General features: G+C 41.6%; 1 pseudogene; it reads right to left on the bottom strand.

Moving 5' to 3' along the window:
* Positions 1–15272: 15272 nt before the first annotated feature.
* LOC128387287 (large subunit ribosomal RNA) lies at positions 15273–19369 on the bottom strand (annotated as a pseudogene).
* Between the last annotated feature and the right edge of the window lie 54 nt (positions 19370–19423).

Raw genomic sequence — 19423 nt, 5'->3', positions numbered from 1 at the left:
AAAACATTATTCGGTTAATACAAAAAATCTACAACAAATGCAAAATCACAAATCTGAAATACGCCTTAAAAATAATAAACTTCCAACAATAACTCCAAACAATACGCCTGAACCTTTTTCCTGCTAGAGGGCGCTTCCTAAAGACGTATCAGCTGTTAACAAAAGAAACAATCAGTTGATAATTAACCTTCAAAGTGTTAACATTAAAAATAAATGAGACGAACTCTTTCTCATAACATCTTATCATCATCGTCAACAATTAAACACTATACGTCTTTAAAATTATTTTAAGTGATACAAAACCTCAAATTATCAAGTGCCTTTATTACGCCTAAAAAGTGAACAAAAGTGAAAACAAACGTGATAGTTCAAAGTGTAGTGTCAGTGTAGTGTAAGTGTGGTGTCAGTGTAGCTCTTCAAACGTTTCTTCCTTACACCATCATCAAATAATACGACCATCAGTTCTCATAATAACCACGAACAAAATAATAATCAGTGCATCCAAAAAACCATCAACCTCACTCACCGCCTAAAAACTCAACAAGCCAAATCAACATAAAGTTAACAAATGCAACAACCTTGGGACAATTTTATTAAAGACTGTGAAGAAAGAGAAACAGAGAGTTGCAAAAGTGAAAACGCCCGAAAAATCACCAAACAAAATGAACCCACATACGCCTGAAGACTTGGAGCAAGTCTGGGATAAAGATGAAAGTTCAATGGAATCCATTGATATCAGAGACGCATCTACCCAAATAGAAGCTGCTGATGAAGACGCCTTTATGATTATGACATTTGGTGAATTATACGCAAAAATTGATCAAAATACATCTGAATGGGAAGGTTACCCAAAGTGGTCCGCCCAAAGATTCAACGACTTTCTTATAGAAAAAGGACCAAGAATGATCCGTAATCATTGTCAAAAAATGAAAGAATTATTGGCGTCTCGAGAGGCTAAATATGGTGTCATTGAAGCAGAAAACAAACGTTTAAGAAAAGAATTGGTCGATCTCATGAAAATGCAACCGAGAGTCGTCGAGATTACGCCTAAAACACCAAAAACGCCTAACAAAAGACCAAATCAAAGCCCATCAACAGCTGAACCGCCGCCCAAAGTACATCAACCATCAACATCAAAAGACGTACTCATTCCTAACTGGGGAACATTTCCAGCAAAAGCTTTGGAAATGATACCAGAGGAATTTAGAAATGGATTTTACAACAATTGGCGTATTATCTTACAGGCGTTTAACAAAAGAAACCGACATTGGGGACCAGATCCAATTGAAGGGACAAGACGTGTCAAGTTGTGTATGATAAGAAAAGACGGTGAATTGTGTCAATACATCGAAGAACGTAAACAACGAAACTTCAAGAAACATTGTGATGCTCAACATCCCGAAACCGCCGAAAGAGACCGTCTTTACATCTGGGTAGACATTCCAGAAATGGATTACGCCCTAAGATTAAACGCTTACAGAAAATCAATCGGACGCCCACCAATCAACACATACAAATCCAAAGAAACATTAGAATCTGATGATACTGATAGTGAAAGTGAGAAGCAAACGCCTAAAAAGTGTGGACTGGGTAAAGGAAGAAAACAAATTCGTGTCAACAAATCACCAAGAAATCTAAACGTTCAAAATTCGCAACAAACCACATCAATAGAAAAAATTATGCCCTCGCCTATTAACCCACCGCCTGAACAAGAAAATTTTGTTGGAGACTTCGCTCCAAGAGATGCTAGCAGTCCACTTCAATTAAGCGTCTCAATGACTGAACAAATCATTGAAGAGTTAAGCCCCTCATCCAAAAGCATCTTTTCAAGCGTATGTGAAGAATATTTAGCTAAAGACCCGTTGGACGACTATCTAAACCGCCTTGATACCGTACTATCCGAAGATGAAGACGAAGAAAAATAGATGGCGCCACACAACCTAACACATTTCTGTATATAAAGTCAACCACATTCCATATAAAATTCATTTCCCAATCAACCTTTACAGTGTTCACATCAATTAAAATTCAATTAAATTCAATTACGAAGATTAATAAAACCGCCCAAAACAAACTATAAACAATGTCTTCCAATAATGTACTCTCTACTTTTCTTGGTGAAATTATTAACGCTCTCAACAATCTCAAACAGGCGTTTGAAAAAGAAAGTGAAGTGAAACCGTCTGAAATGAAAAAACCGTCTGAAGTGAAACCATCTGAAGAAAAACCGTCTGAAGTCCTATGTGAAAACACACAACAAATACAACAAAAGGAACAAAAACTACCTGAAGAACTTCCTGAAGAACGTCAACAGTTACAAATAAATGAACCAACAGAAGAACATTTTAACACTCCTCCCCTTCTTAAAATAGTAGAAGAAATGCCAGACGAACCGCCCGAAAACAAAAACAGTCAATTAGGTAAACAGGAACAAGTTACTGAAAAAGTAACCCAATGGATTAAAAAGATTAAAGACAACACCCCACCGCCTAAAGCCTCAACCCCCATACCAAGTGAAAAACAAAAGCAACCGATTAAAAACGAAAGTCCAGCCAACCGCCAAAAAGAAATAAAAGACGTAATGATATGCATGGTACGTAAATGTGGTTTTCCAGCAATTAATGTGGCAGAAATGATGGAACACTATAAATTCATGCATACAAATGTATTAGTTCAGGAAGATACACTTCAGGCGGACGAAAAAATGACATATTATCAATACAAAAAGATGAAAAGAGACTGGATACAGGACTGTAAAAGAAAGCGCATCGAAGAAGAGCAATCGCAAAAACGCCAGAAAAAGGAATAGAAAGCACTTAAGGAAAGACGCCTGAAAAGATAAAAACAAAATAAAACCCTTTTTTTCCTATCCCTCTGATTATAACAATACGCCTGAAAATAAAACGACTTAATTAATTGTAACCAAAACGCCTGAAAATATGTATTTTTCAAAACAAATGACAAATCTAAAACTAATTCAAAACGACCAAAACTTGTAATCCAAACTTCTTTATCTTTATTATAACCCTTATCTTATATCCCTATTATATCAATGAACAAAAATTATGTAAAGAAATTAAACCAAATATAATACAACTAAAACGCCCAAAACTATGTAACGCCCAAGAACTTACCAAACAATGGTAGGTTAAAATGTAATCCTATTACAAATATATGTAATCAATAAACCGTGACGAGACGCCCTGTTGTCAACGTCTGCCCTGATAACGACTATACCAAGGTACAGTCGTAAAATTATCTAGGCGGTCGTAAACTTCAGGCGTACTCCGAACTCTTTTACCCGAAAAAAAAAAAAAAAAAACCTAACCTAACCTAACCTAACCTAACCTAACCTAACCTAACCTAACCTAACCTAACCTAACCTAACCTAACCTAACCTAACCTAACCCGAAAGATGGTGAACTAAGCCGGACAAGATGAAGCCAGAGGAAACTCTGGTGGAGGTCTGTAGCGATTCTGACGTGCAAATCGATCGTCAGATCCGGGTTTAGGGGCGAAGACTAATCGAACCGTCTAGTAGCTGGTTTCTTCCGAAGTTTCCTCAGGATAGCTGGCACCAGCGGAAGTAAACACAGTAGCATCCGGTAGAGCGAATGATTGAGGTCTTGGGGACGAAATGTCCTCAACCTACTCTCAAACCCTAATGGGTGCGAAGTTCAACTTGTTAAAAGCTCGATCTATGGTAGAACACCGTAGCATCATAAAGCTGAACAGCTTGTATGATGGTGCCCAGGCCATTTTTGTAAGCAGAACTGGCGCTGTGGGATGAACCAAACGTTAAGTTATGGTGCCCAATACAGACGCTAATGAGACACCATGAAAGGTGTTGTTTAAAGACAGCAGGACGGTGGCCATGGAAGTTGGAACTGCTAAGGAGTGTGTAACAACTCACCTGCCGAAGCAACTAGCCCTGAAAATGGATGGCGCTCAAGCGTTGAACCTATACTTGACCGTCAACGGCAACCACAATACATGAAGAGAGAGCATGTATGCCTTGACGAGTAGGAAGAATGTAGTGATACCGTCGAAGGTGTCTGACGTAAGTCAGCCTGGAGGTATCACTATTACAGATCTTGGTGGTAGTAGCAAATACTCAAGTGAGACCCTTGAGGACCAATGTGGAGAAGGGTTCCATGTGAACAGTAGTTGAACATGGGTCAGTCGGCCCTAAGCGATGGGGAGAAATCCCTACCAAAGTCCGTAGGTTTAACTACCTTACGTTGTCTGCGGTGTTTCGCGAAAGGGAATCTGGTTAATATTCCAGAACCTGACTTGGGAGAGTTGCTCTTGTTATTTATAGCAAGAGTATATGCGGTAACGCAAACCCATATGGAGATGTTTCCAAAGTCCTGGGAGAGTTGTCTCTTCTTGTTAAGGTGCCAAGTCCTGAATCGGTTTAACCGGAGATAGGGATTTCGGCACCGTAAAGCACCGCGGCTCGGTGTCCAGAGCACTTTTGAAACCCCTTGAAAATCCATATGTATCCACAAAGTGGATGCTGTGGCCAACATTAAATCCACATTTAATATACGCTATTGAGCTGGAATTACCGCGGCTGCTGGCACCAGACTTGCCTCCAATAGATCCTCGTTAAAGGATAAGTTGTGCTCATTCCGATTACGGGGCCTCAATAGAGTCCCGTATCGTTATTTCGTCACTACATCCCCGTACTGATTGTAATTTGCGCGCCTGCTGCCTTCCTTGATGTGGTAGCCGTTTCTAAGGCCTCTCCGGAATCGAACCCTGATTCCCCGTTACCCGTTACAACCATGGTAGGCGCATAATCTACCATCGAAAGTTGATAAGGCAGTTGCTTGAGGGATACATCGTCAGCACAGAGGCTATACGATTTGCTCAGTTATTCAAAGTCATTTTGAGTCTTGTAATACTCTCGAAAGAGTATCACTAGGCCCACCATGAACAGGCCGAAGCATGAACATGGCTTAATGGACCATTGGTCTTGTACGAATAAATGCGTTCCTTCCAATCAATTCCGAGAAACTGATTGGTTGAGCACTTGTTCATGTATTAGCTCTAGAATTACCACAGTTATCCATGTAAAATGGAATATCCGAGGAACCGTAACTGATTTAATGAGCCATTCGCGGTTTCACTTTGTTAAAGTATGTACTTAGACATGCATGGCTTAATCTTTGAGACAAGCATATGACTACTGGCAGGATCAACCAGGTAGTGTTTAGTTTTTGATTAAGTACAAAAACACAGTGTACCAAGACAAGCAATACACGACAATTCAAACAAGTTGATAACTCATAGGAACATGAGGTATACAAGCAATTGTATGAAGTTGTCTGATATGTGTATATTAAGACTTGACAGTACAAGTTAGCATTTAAGCATTCGGAATATATATAGAATAGGTATATACATATTGAGAAAGCTGGCAACGATATCCTCATGATGGCCTTGAACCGCAGAAGTATCATAAGATTCATCCTGCAGTAAGACACCATACACTAGATGAGGTATCGAGTCAACAGTCAACAATGTGCTATACATATAAAACATATAGACAAATGATAAATTTTGTCCTGTCTTATCGTAGGATACACACACAGCAACAACAATAATTGTTAATATATCCATGTAATGGAAATAAACAAGTTGATGTGTGATTGAATACTCAGTTCTGCTTTTTGTAACCCATCATATTCCTTCCATGCAAGGATATGATGGTCTTAATCCCACACCGACTTCGCTACAGGTAAGAAGTATGCCTTTCGATGTTAGTCATAGAGATAAATCTCTATGATTTATACTAACACCTACTAAACCACACTTCTTCCTGCATGAAGAAGGTATGTTGTTGTGGGTATACGATTCTTAGTCCGTGTTGACGTGTGTAGACTGTAGGAAACCACACCAAGGATTATGAAGAGTACCCAGTTTTACCCAGATCTCTCTACTCAAGGCTGGCGCCTATGCCTGAATTGTATTGAAGCAATCACAGGCACCGTGGTAACCAAGCCACACTTCACCTAGAGCCTGAGGTGAATTTTATTAGAACAGGATCAAACCAGTTCCTCACTGAGCATTAAAGCCCAACTCATATAATAATAGGTTGATAGCGATGGCCGCACCGGAGCAGCACGACTACACTTGCCTTGTATAGTAATAGCCACTGCAGACAACTTGGATCAAACTATCAAAAGTTTACGAAGTGACCAAATTGTCTATGGCTATATATATAGGGAAAAAAGTGTATATCGTTCCAATTTTTCAAATAGTGATGCAATACCTGCCTCTTACTATTTTCTTTCTCTACCTTTCTCTTACTATTTCTCTCTTTACCTTCCTACCCCATCTCTCTTTCTCTTTTTTTACTACCTTGCCCTATTGCCCTCTTTCTCCCTCTTTCTTCTTTCTCTCTTTAGCCCCTCTTTCTTTTTCTCTTTCTTTTGGCCCTATGACCCCTGCCCATATGCCCATACCCTTGGTACCCACCCCACATATTAGATAGCCCTATGACCCATGGCCCTATTACTTTAACGTAGCCTGAAATTCCTTTCTTTTCTTTCTCTCTTTCTTCTCTTTCTTCTCTTACTCCTCTTACTATCTCTTCTCTTTTATTCCTCTTCTTTCTTCTTTCTTTTTTGATGACCCTTAACCCTGTACCCTACCATAGTAATACCACATGGGAAATGGTCCACCCTCCTGCAGACAGTCAACATCAAACTATCGGAAAGTTTACGAGGTGCACTATCAAACGCTTCTCCGTATACCCTTATGCCTCTTTGCCTTCCTGAGACTCTACTACCCCAGCCATTCCCATGTCCTAAGAGGTACCACCCGTACAAAGATAATGTACATGTATATCGTCCCAATTAATTTTCCCTTCCCTTTTTCTTTCTTTTTCTCTTTCTAGACCCTTTAATACACGCTTGGATAGCCAACATTGTGCCTACATAGGCAGGCACAATTGCAATACCTAACCTAACCTAACCTAACCTAACCGATGCGTTACCGCATATACTCTTGCTATAAATAACAAGAGCAACTCTCCCAAGTCAGGTTCTGGAATATTAACCAGATTCCCTTTCGCGAAACACCGCAGACAACGTAAGGTAGTTAAACCTACGGACTTTGGTAGGATTTCTCCCATCGCTTAGGGCCGACTGACCCATGTTCAACTACTGTTCACATGGAACCCTTCCACATTGGTCCTCAAGGGTCTCACTTGAGTATTTGCTACTACCACCAAGATCTGTAATAGTGATACCTCCAGGCTGACTTACGTCAGACACCTTCGACGGTATCACTACATTCTTCCTACTCGTCAAGGCACATGCTCTCTCTTCATGTATTGTGGTTGCTGTTGACGGTCAAGTATAGGTTCAACGCTTGAGCGCCATCCATTTTCAGGGCTAGTTGCTTCGGCAGGTGAGTTGTTACACACACCCTTAGCGGATTCCAACTTCCATGGCCACCGTCCTGCTGTCTTTAGCAACCAACACCTTCATGGTGTCTCATTAGCGTCTGTATTGGGCACCATAACTTAACGTTTGGTTCATCCCACAGCGCCAGTTCTGCTTACCAAAATGGCTCCACTGGCACCATCATACAAGCTGTTCAGCTTTATGATGCTACGGTGTTTTACTACCAGATCGAGCTTTTAACAAGTTGAACTTCGCACCCATTAGAGTTTGAGAGTAGGTTGACATTTCGTCCCCAAGACCTCCAATCATTCGCTCCACGGATGCTACTGTGTTTACTTCCGCTGGTGCCAGCTATCCTGAGGGAAACTTCAAGAAACCAGCTACTAGACGGTCTGATTATTCGCCCCTAAACCCGGATCTGACGATCGATTTGCACGTCAGAATCACAGACCTCCACCAGAGTTTCCTCTGGCTTCATCTTGTCCGGGCTTAGTTCACCATCTTCGGGTACTATATACTAGAACCCATGAAAATCACGGTAAGTGGATACAACATGGGTTGATGTTGCGGGAAAATAGACAAGTCTATACCCATCACATCAATTTCTTTCAATACGCCTCCAAGCCTATTCAAGACTGATCAGCTTGCATATATACTAGACCTTGGTCCGTGTTTCAAGACGGGTCGGATAGATTACCGATCTACTGACCGCCGAATCAAGTCAGAGATACATTGAAGCCATCAACAGACTGCCAAGAGTCAATCAATCCATAAGTTGTTTCAACACTAGGTGAAGAAACAGGTCTCATCGACGAAAGATTAACTGGGTCCGTCAGCATGTTCCAATGCACTAACACTACAATTAAGTAGAGATTCAGCCTAATGTGAACATGATACAGCAGTTACCAATACAAGCTCACAGGCCAAGTCTGAAACTTGCAAGAAGAATCAGTGGCTGTGAAAACTCAGTATTGATTGGTTGTATGGTTAGTACACCCTACTGATATCACGAGAGTGGGAACCCGAAGGTAACCCTCACATTAGTCGCGGTTTGAGCACAAGAGTGTAAGAAAATGCACTTCTCATGCAATGTGGTCATAGTTACAAATATGATGCCATGATCCAAGGGTAGGCAAAGAGTTTCCTCCAAGTCTACTGATCTTGGAACACTGTAAAGCATTCAAGACAAGCATATGAAACAAGCCACAGTGCACAAGAGAAGCTGAATTCTCCTCTTAGCTACACTTCGTGGTTCTATCCGTTTCACTACAAGCGGTTTCACGTCCTTTGAACTCTCTTCAAAGTACTTTGCAACTTTCCTCACGGTACTTGTTTGCTATCGATATTACCATCGTATTTAGTCTTGGGAGGAGCCTCCCAATTTGGATTGCACTCAAGCAATCTGACTCTATCCGCGGTACAAGTTAATAATTGATATTTCAATTATCAGAATCTGCTACCGGCCTAGAACTGTCTTTGGGTAAAGAGCCCTGTCAGAGGGACTTACAGATCTGATTGAAAGCATCATAACTTTAACCATTACGCAGCACCGCTTTCCCCTTTCGATGGAAAACCTTTGCGCCGGACTCATCCTTTCACTCGCCGTTACTAAGGGAATCTGTTGATTTCTTTCCACCGCTGAATAATATGCTTAAATTCGGCGGGTAACCTCACCTGATCTGAGATCAGTTAAAGGTTTGGAAAGATCCAAACTATTGCTTGATAATGGAGACGGATACATGCGCTACTAACAAGTTATATATGTTGTGTATATGTTAAGTATTACAACAACAGAACCAACAGACTATAATTCACCTTTATGTAACAAACGAGATCCTTTAATATGAGAAGCCTTTTCTTCGGGTCATGTTAATCCGCTGTTCGACTTGAGCGTCGGCAGATTGACCAGCATTCTCAGGTATCCCCTGCCAGTGAAATATATTCCAACATCCCGTTGTTCTGTGGCTGTTGATGTATTTAACAATACACAACCAACAAGTTTTCACCATGCACCACCATCTATACAAACTCCTTACTAGGCTTGTATCCAGTTAAGGACCAAGCCAAGAAAAGGATTAAAATATTACGAAGCCGTATGTGAACTAAGTCATAGCAGAGTAGGTGTTAAACTACTGCTGCTAAGCATAGACCATCCGGTCATCCCTATACATGATAGACAGAGGCCCCTTGTCTATCTATGTGATAGTTAGTAATTTAATCTTCTCAACTCTCAGACAGATGTGACTTCAGAATAAACTGAAAGCCGCAATGTGCGTTGAAGTTCATGCTCGGCGTATCTTGCGATTCGCACCGGTTATCGTAGCTAGCTACGTTCTTCATCGATTGGTAATTGAGTGATCCACCGCTTGTAGGTGTATCGTGCCCGTGGACTTTTTATCAATCTTAAGTCTGCTCAAGCAAAGACAATTCAAGTACTGTCGTATTAATCTACATGATTATGTGGATAAAGATATATCACATCTTCGAAAAGATGCCTGGCGGAGTCCACTTCAACAAGTCGCACATGACACCACTATAAATAGTAAATGACTATGTGAACAAGAGAAGCTTATCCCTCTTTGAACCTTGCATCCCAAGTTAATGGGCTACTAGAAGGTACCAGCACACTAGCAGATTGACAATATACATGAATGTCAAGTTTCGTCTACGGATAATTATGGCTATCTTTGGATAACCTAGCACTCATGCTTTTACACATGAATGTCTAACCATGCAAGCATGGATTTTGTTTTGGGTTTGATAAAACTTTACTGCTATCAAAGTTAATCTATGCTTCTCTTATAGTCCTATAAATAAGATCTACGAAGAGGAGATAAACAACAAGATATACAATATCGTTGATATCAATGGGGTTTTGTTAATGATCCTTCCGCAGGTTCACCTACGGAAACCTTTGTTACTGATTTTACTCTAAATGATCAAGTTTGAACATCTTCCAGCACAATCTGACTCTAAGTTTTACCTCATAGTCTAGATTGACCAGTCCGAAGTCCCCACTAAATCATTCAATCGGTAGTGACGGCGGTGTGTGTACAAAGGGCAGGGACGTAATCAACGCAAGCTAATGACTCACGCTTACTGGGAATTCTCGTTCATGGGCACAATTACAATGCCCAATCCCCATCACGAAATGGGTTCAAGGTTACCACCCTTCGGAGCAGGAAACATTTTACACGGTGACCACTTCAGTGTAGCACGCGTGCGGCCCTGACATCTAAGGCATCACAGACCTGTTATTGCTCTGTTTCGTGAGGCTTAAGGCGCCTTGTCCCTCTAAGAAGTTCCACAGTGCACAGCATCCTTACCTCATTTGATTCTAAAGGCTTAACGGTAATAGAGCCTGATCACCCGAAGGATCACAAAGATATTACCACCTCTAGGTCAACTATAGGGAATACTGCAGTTTAAACTGCAAGTCTATTTAGTAGGTTAGAGTCTCGTTCGTTATCGGAATTAACTAGACAAATCACTCCACCAACTAAGAACGGCCATGCACCACCACCCACTGAATCAAGAAAGAGCCTCAATCTGTCAATCCTTTCAGTGTCCGGGCGGGTGAGTTTTCCCTGTTGAGTCAAATTAAGCCGCAAGCTCCACTCCTGGTGGTGCCTTCCGTCAATTCCTTTAAGTTTCAGCTTTGTAACCATATTTCCCCGGAACCCAAAACTTTTTTCGGAAGCCCATCTGAGTTATGATAATATTACTCAGAATGATCGCTGGTTGGCATCGTTTATGGTTAGAACTAGTATCTGATCGCCTTCGAACCTCTAACTTTGTTCTTGATTAATGAAAACATTCTTGCAAATGCTTGCTGTAGTTTGTCTTATGACGGTCCAAGAATTTCACCTCTAGCGTCGCAATACAAATGCCCCCGTCTGTCCCTCTTAATCATTACCTTGTGTCTTTAAGACCAATGAAAATAAGACCAAGGTCCTATTTCATTATTCCATGCAAGATCATTCAAGGAAAGGTGATGATAGATATAGCTATAAATAGTCTATAACTTATCATACTGTGTTTAGCACTCCTTGCGAGGATTAGAACGCCTTTGAGCAATTTGAATTGTTCAAGGTAAAGGTTCAATTGCTTGAACCGACACTCAATAAAGAGAATCGGTAGCAATATTGAACATTTCTGTCAATACACTATTAAAGTAACCACCAGAAGAGAGTGATGGCCGTACAAGTTCGTGAGAACAAGTAAAGTCCCAACAACTACGTCTACTTCCTTTCAGTGGACCCAATAGGTATGACTGAAATCCAACTACGAGCTTTTAACCGCAGCAACTTTAATATACGCTATTGAGCTGGAATTACGCGGCTGCTGGCACCAGACTTGCCTCCAATAGATCCTCGTTAAAGGATTTGTTGTGCTCATTCCGATTACGGGGCCTCAATAGAGTCCCGTATCGTTATTTTTCGTCACTACATCCCGTACTGGGATTGTAATTTGCGCGCCTGCTGTTTCCTTGGATGTGGTAGCTTTTTAAGGCCCCTCCGGAATCGAACCCTGATTCCCGTTACCCGTTACAACCATGGTAGGCGCATAATCTACCATCGAAAGTTGATAAGGCAGTTGCTTGAGGGATACATCGTCAGCACAGAGGCTATATGATTTGCTCAGTTATTCAAAGTCATTTTGAGTCTTGCAATACTCTGAAAGAGTATCTAGGCCCACCATGAACAGGCCGAAGCATGAATACTTAATGGACCATTGGTCTACGAATAAATGCGTTCCTTCCAATCAATTCCGAGAAACTGATTGGTTGGAGCACTTGTTCATGTATTAGCTCTAGAATTACCACAGTTATCCATGTAAAATGGAATATCCGAGGAACCGTAACTGATTTAATGAGCCATTCGCGGTTCTACTTTGTTAAAGTATGTACTTAGACATGCATGGCTTAATCTTTGAGACAAGCATATGACTACTGGCAGGATCAACCAGGTAGTGTTTAGTTTTGATTAAGTACAAAAACACAGTGTACCAAGACAAGCAATACACGACAATTCAAACAAGTTGATAACTCATAGGAACATGAGGTATACCAAGCAATTGTATGAAGTTGTCTGATATGTGTATATTAAGACTTGACAGTACAAGTTAGCATTTAAGCATTCGGAATATATATAGAATAGGTATATACATATTGAGAAAGCTGGCAACGATATCCTCATGATGGCCTTGAACCGCAGAAGTATCATAAGATTCATCCTGCAAGACACATACACTAGATGAGGTATCGAGTCAACAGTCAACAATGTGCTATACATATAAAACATATAGACAAATGATAAATTTTGTCCTGTCTTATCGTAGATACACACACAGCAACAACATTAATTGTTAATATATCCATGTAATGGAAATAAAATGTTGATGTGATTGAATACTCAGTTCTGCTTTTTGTAACCCATCATATTCCTTCCATGCAAGGATATGATGGTCTTAATCCCACACCGACTTCGCTACAGGTAAGAAGTATGCCTTTCGATGTTAGTCATAGAGATAAATCTCTATGATTTATACTAACACCTACTAAACCACACTTCTTCCTGCATGAAGAAGGTATGTTGTGGGTATACGATTCTTAGTCCGTGTTGACGTGTGTAGACTGTAGGAAACCACACCAAGGATTATGAAGAGTACCCAGTTTTACCCAGATCTCTCTACTCAAGGCTGGCGCCTATGCCTGAATTGTACGAAGCAATCACGGGCACCGTGGTAACCAAGCTACACTTCACCTAGAGCCTGAGGAATTTTATTAGAACAGGATCAAACCAGTTCCTCACTGGAGCATTAAAGCCCAACTCATATAATAATAGGTTGATAGTCGATGGCCGCACCTTGAGCAGCACGACTACACTTGCCTTTATAGTAGTTTAGCCACTGCAGACAACTTGATCAAACTATCGTAAAAGTTTACGAAGTGACCAAATTGTCTATGGCTATATATGGAAAAAAGTGTATATCGTTCCAATTTTTCAAATAGTGATGCAATACCTGCCTCTTACTATTTCTCTCTACCTTCCTCTTACTATTTCTTTACCCCTACCCCATTCTCCTCTTTCTCTTCTTTACCCTATTACCCTTGCCCTATTGCCTCTTTCTATTCTCTTCTTTCTCTTTCTCTTTAGCCCTCTTTCTTTTCTCTTTGGCCCTATGACCCTGCCCATATGCCCATACCTTCGGTACCCACCCCATAAGGTTAGTATAGCCCTATGACCCATGGCCCTATTACTTTTAACGTAGCCCTGAAATTCCTTCTTTCTTTCTTCTCTTCTTCTTACCTCTTACTCCTCTTACTTCTCTTTTTATTCCTCTTTCTTCTTTCTTTTGATGACCCTTAACCCTGCACCCTACCATAGTACCATGTATGGGAAATGGTCCACCTCCTGCAGACAGTCAACATCAAACTATCGTAAAAAGTTTACGAGGTGTACTATCAAACGTCTTCCGTATACCTTATGCCTCTTTGCCTCCTGAGACTCTACTACCCCCAGCCATTCCTATGTCCTAAGAGGGTACCACCTGTACAAAGATAATGTACAAGTGTATATCGTTCCAATTAATTTTCCCTTCCTTTTCTCTTTCTTTCTTCTCTGACCCCTTTTAATACCCCCTTTTCAAAATTTCACCATCTTTTTTTCCTATGACCCCATACATAGTACTTGCCAATCCTAGAGGTCCCACCATCTTCGGTCACATTTTGTACTATACATGGGGTCTTTTTCACGTAGAAATATCATGGTAAAATACCCTATTCATACACTTTAATGTGACCTAGAGACTATCCAAGTCTCTGAACCATGTACATCACATAGGGTCCTTTTCCACATACCTTATAGTATGTGAATATGACCCCATGTATAGTACATGAGTTACACCTAGAGACCTCTCCATCTCCGGTCACATCAAGTACCTTGTATGGGGTACTTTACGTAGAATTCTACGTGAGTTTGACCCTATGTCTAGTACATGAATACAACCTAGAGGTAGACTCTAGCCGGTCTGTATCATGTACCTACCATAGGGTACCTTTCCACGTACCTCATAGTACGTAAAAAGGACCCTATGTATAGTACATGAATACAACCTAGAGGTCCCACCATCTACCGTTGACTCTACTACTATACATGGGGTCATTCCACGTAGAAATTCAATGGTAAAAATACCCCTATCCAAGTACTTTAGTGTAACCTAGAGACACCTCCGAGTCAGGTTATACCATGTACCATACATAGGGTCCATTTCCACATACCCAATGGTACGTGAAAAGGACCCCATGTATAGTACTTTGGCTCACCTAGAGACTCTTCCATGTCCCGTTACACCAAGTACCTTGTATGGGGTACCTTACGTAGAATTCTACGCGGGTATGACCCTATGCCTAGTACATGAGTACAACCTAGAGGGTGGACTCTAGCCGTGTTGTATCATATACCTATGACATGGGTACCATGGCATATACATGTAATAGTGTACAGAAACCATGACAACATTGAATATGCATGCCGGGCCGCAACAAAAAAAACAAGATGTACCCAATGGTATACTGTAATAGCATACCATTGGGCACACCTTGGTGATGTGGCGTCCGTAACCTAGTACACCAAGGTGTACTATCAGGTCAACATAGCATATTCATCAATGAATATACATGAAGTTCCTTATACATAGTTACATGTATATGATATGATATGTTCATAGTTACATCCAATTGATATATTTTCATAGTTACAAGTGTGCATAGATGCATATATATATGGTCATAGTTACAAAAGTATACGTAGCAATGGCCGAGCAAGCCGTGAAGATTGTTCAACATAGTGAACAAACCTTCCTGTCAAAGGATGAGTCTCAATAGATCGCAGTATTGTAACTGCTCTACTAAATACAACACCCTGGCAGGCTCTTGGGTCGTCTACGGATCATTTTATACTCAGGCAGGTCAACATAAATTCGTGTTGAATTTATGGTCTGAATAGCAGAATACCATTATTATCAATGGTATCCCTAATGCTTTCTTCTCCATTAAAGGGCATGGTATATGTTGACATAAGCCAACATAGTGTTACCAATGACCACCATGAGTACTTAACGGTATCGTTATCAGATAATGACGGGATTCTGACTTAGAGGCGTTCAGTCATAATCCTCGACGATAGCGTCGCCATTGCTCGATCGAGCAGGCACATGTACCATATGTCCGAACCTGCGGCCCGTACTGAGCAGGATTTCTTTGCAACGACAAGTCAACAGTAGGGTAAACTAACCTGTCTCACGACGGTCTAAACCCAGCTCACGTTCCCTATTAGTGTGAACAATCCAACGCTTGAACTCTGCTTCGCAATGATAGGAAGAGCCGACATCGAAGGATCAAAAGCAACGTCGCTATGAACGCTTGGCTACATGCCAGTTATCCCTGTGGTAACTTTTCTGACACCTCTCGGATGAAACTCTCATTCATCGAAAGGATCGATAGGCTCGCTTCGCGGTCCGTATTCGTACTGAAAGTCTGACTGCCAGCCAGCCTTTGCTCTACGTGAGGTTTCTGGCCTCACTGAGCTGGCCTTAGGACACCTGCGTTACCTTTGACAGATGTACTGCCCTTAGTCAAACCCCCAACCTGACAATGTCCACGGTTGGGATTATGGTTGTGTAGGTCTTGTACGTGAGTATAGTTACACGGGTTACCAACCAAACCTTTGTCTTTAAAGTCTCAAGTCCCGTAAAGAACAAGAGAACCTTAGGTGTCAAAGGCATGTATGGTTGGAACCACATTTTGCTCTAGAATTTAGTGATAGGTGGCCTCCTCGTTCATGAACCGAAGCCCAGAAGAGAGAGACACTATCACAATTTCCTTTTTACCGTGTAAGTAAAGAAACGATGAGAGTAGTGGTATTTCATTGGCGCAAAGGGGTCTCAACTAAAGCCGAAACTCTAGTCAAGATTGATCCCAAAGCTCCCACTTATGCTACACCTCTCATGTCTCTTCACAAAGTCAGACTAGAGTCAAGCTCAACAGGGTCTTCTTTCCCCGCTGATTTTGCCAAGCCCGTTCCCTTGGCTGTGGTTTCGCTAGATAGTAGTTAGGGACAGTGGGAATCTCGTTAATCCATTCATGCGCGTCACTAATTAGATGACGAGGCATTTGGCTACCTTAAGAGAGTCAGTTATTCCGCCGTTTACCCGCGCTTGGTTGAATTTCTTCACTTTGACATTCAGAGCACTGGGCAGAAATCACATTGTGTCAATACCGTTTACCGGCTATCACAATGCTTTGTTTTAATTAGACAGTCGGATTCCCGGGGTCCGTGCCAGTTCTGAGTCAACTGTTTTTCGCTGGCCGAAAGGATTACCCTCTACACCATCATAGTTAACATAACCGAAGCTCTGCTGTTTATAATGGGTAAAGGATCCTAGCTATAGTCATACACAAGATCACAAAGACACAAGTCCAGAATCTATAACTATGCTATAAATAATATAGAAATTTCATCCAGTCTCAGTACAATGTAGTACTTGCTTCTTTTAGCCTGACCAGCTCAGTTTTCAGAGCCAACTTTTCCCAAGTTACGGATCCGCTTTGCTGACTTCCTTATCTACATTAGTCTAGTGACCAGAGGCTGTTCACCTGGAGACCTGCTGGATATGGGTACGGTCTGACTGGAAATTTATGAGTCGCATATGGATTTCGGGTTTCTGTGCTCTGACACCGCAAGAGCTGCGGTGCTTTACGGTGCCGAAATCCCTATCTCCGGTTAAACTGATTCCAGGGACTTGCACCTTAACAAGAAGAGACAACCTCCCAGGACTTTGGAAACATCTCCATATGGGTTTGCGTTACGCATATACTCTTGCTATAAATAACAAGAGCAACTCTCCCAAGTCAGGTTCTGAATATTAACCAGATTCCTCGCGAAACACCGCAGACAACGTAAGGTAGTTAAACCTACGGACTTTGGTAGGATTTCTCCCATCGCTTAGGCCGACTGACCCATGTTCAACTACTGTTCACATGGAACCTTTCCACATTGGTCCTCAAGGGTCCCACTTGAGTATTTGCTACTACCACTAAGATCTGTAATAGTGATACCTCCAGGCTGACTTACGTCAGACACCTTCGACGGTATCACTACATTCTTCCTACTCGTCAAGGCATACATGCTCTCTCATGTATTGTGGTTGCTGACGGTCAAGTATAGGTTCAACGCTTGAGCGCCATCCATTTTCAGGGCTAGTTGTTGGCAGGTGAGTTGTTACACACCCTTAGCGGATTCCAACTTCCATGGCCACCGTCCTGCTGTCTTTAGCAACCAACACCTTTCATGGTGTCTCATTAGCGTCTGTATTGGGCACCATAACTTAACGTTTGGTTCATCCCACAGCGCCAGTTCTGCTTACCAAAAATGGCCCACTGGCACCATCATACAAGCTGTTCAGCTTTATGATGCTACGGTGTTTTACTACCATAGATCGAGCTTTTAAAGTTGAACTTGCACCCATTAGAGTTTGAGAGTAGGTTGAGGACATTTCGTCCCCAAGACCTCCAATCATCTGCTCTACCGGATGCTACTGTGTTTACTCGCTGGTGCCAGCTATCCTGAGGGAAACTTCGAAGAAACCAGCTACTAGACGGTTCGATTAGTCTTTCGCCCCTAAACCCGGATCTGATGATCGATTTGTACGTCAGAATCGCTACAGACCTCCACCAGAGTTTCCTCTGGCTTCATCTTGTCCGGGCTTAGTTCACCATCTTCGGGTACTAGTATATATACTAGAACCCATGAAAATCACGGTAAGTGGATATAACATGGGTTGATGCGGAAAATATAGACAAGTCTATACTCCATCACATCAATTTCTTTCAATACGCCTCTGCCTATTCAAGACTGATCAGCTTGCATATACTAGACTCCTTGGTCCGTGTTTCAAGACGGGTCGGATAGATTACCGATCTACTGACCGCCGAATCAAGTCAGAGATACATTGAAGCCATCAACAGACTGCCAAGAGTCAATCAATCCATAAGTTGTTTCAACACTAGTGAAGAAACAGGTCTCATCGACGAAAGATTAACTGGGTCCGTCAGCATGTTCCAATGCACTAACACTACAATTAAGTAGAGATTCAGCCTAATGTGAACATGATACAGCAGTTACCAATACAAGCTCACAGGCCAAGTCTGAAACTTGCAAGAAGAATCAGTGTGAAAACTCAGTATTGATTGGTTGTATGGTTAGTACACCCTACTGATATCACGAGAGTGGGAACCTGAAGGTAACCTCACATTAGTCGCGGTTTGAGCACAAGAGTGTAAGAAAATGCACTCTCATGCAATGTGGTCATAGTTAATATGATGCCATGATCCAAGGGTAGGCAAAGAGTTTCCAAGTCTACTGATCTTGGAACACTGTAAAGTATTCAAGACAAGCATATGAAACAAGCCAGTGCACAAGAGAAGCTGAATTCTCTTAGCTACACCGTGGTTCTATCCGTTCACTACAAGCGGTTTCACGTCCTTTGAACTCTCTCTTCAAAGTACTTTGCAACTTTCCTCACGGTACTTGTTTGCATCGATATTACTATCGTATTTAGTCTTGGGAGGAGTTTACTCCCAATTTGATTGCACTCAAGCAATCTGACTCTATCCGCGGTACAAGTTAATAATTGACATTTCAATTATTCAGAATCTGCTACCGGCCTAGAAACCGTCTTTGGGTAAAGAGCCCTTGTCAGAGGGACTTACAGATCTGATTGAAAGCATCATAACTTTAACCATTGCAGCACCGCTTTCCACCTTTCGATGGAAAACCTTTGCGCCGGACTCATCCTTTCACTCGCCGTTACTAAGGGAATCTCGTTTGACTTTCCACCGCTGAATAATATGCTTAAATTGGCGGGTAACCCCACCTGATCTGAGATCAGTTAAAGGTTTGGAAAGATCCAAACTATTGCTTGATAATGGAGACGGACATGCG

The sequence above is a fragment of the Panonychus citri genome, unplaced genomic scaffold (genome assembly GCF_014898815.1).
Source record: "Panonychus citri isolate SS breed McGregor unplaced genomic scaffold, ASM1489881v1 Contig00078, whole genome shotgun sequence".
Classification (NCBI taxonomy): domain Eukaryota; kingdom Metazoa; phylum Arthropoda; class Arachnida; order Trombidiformes; family Tetranychidae; genus Panonychus; species Panonychus citri.
Note: the sequence above shows the minus strand (reverse complement) of the source record. Positions and strands in the feature narration are given on the sequence as shown.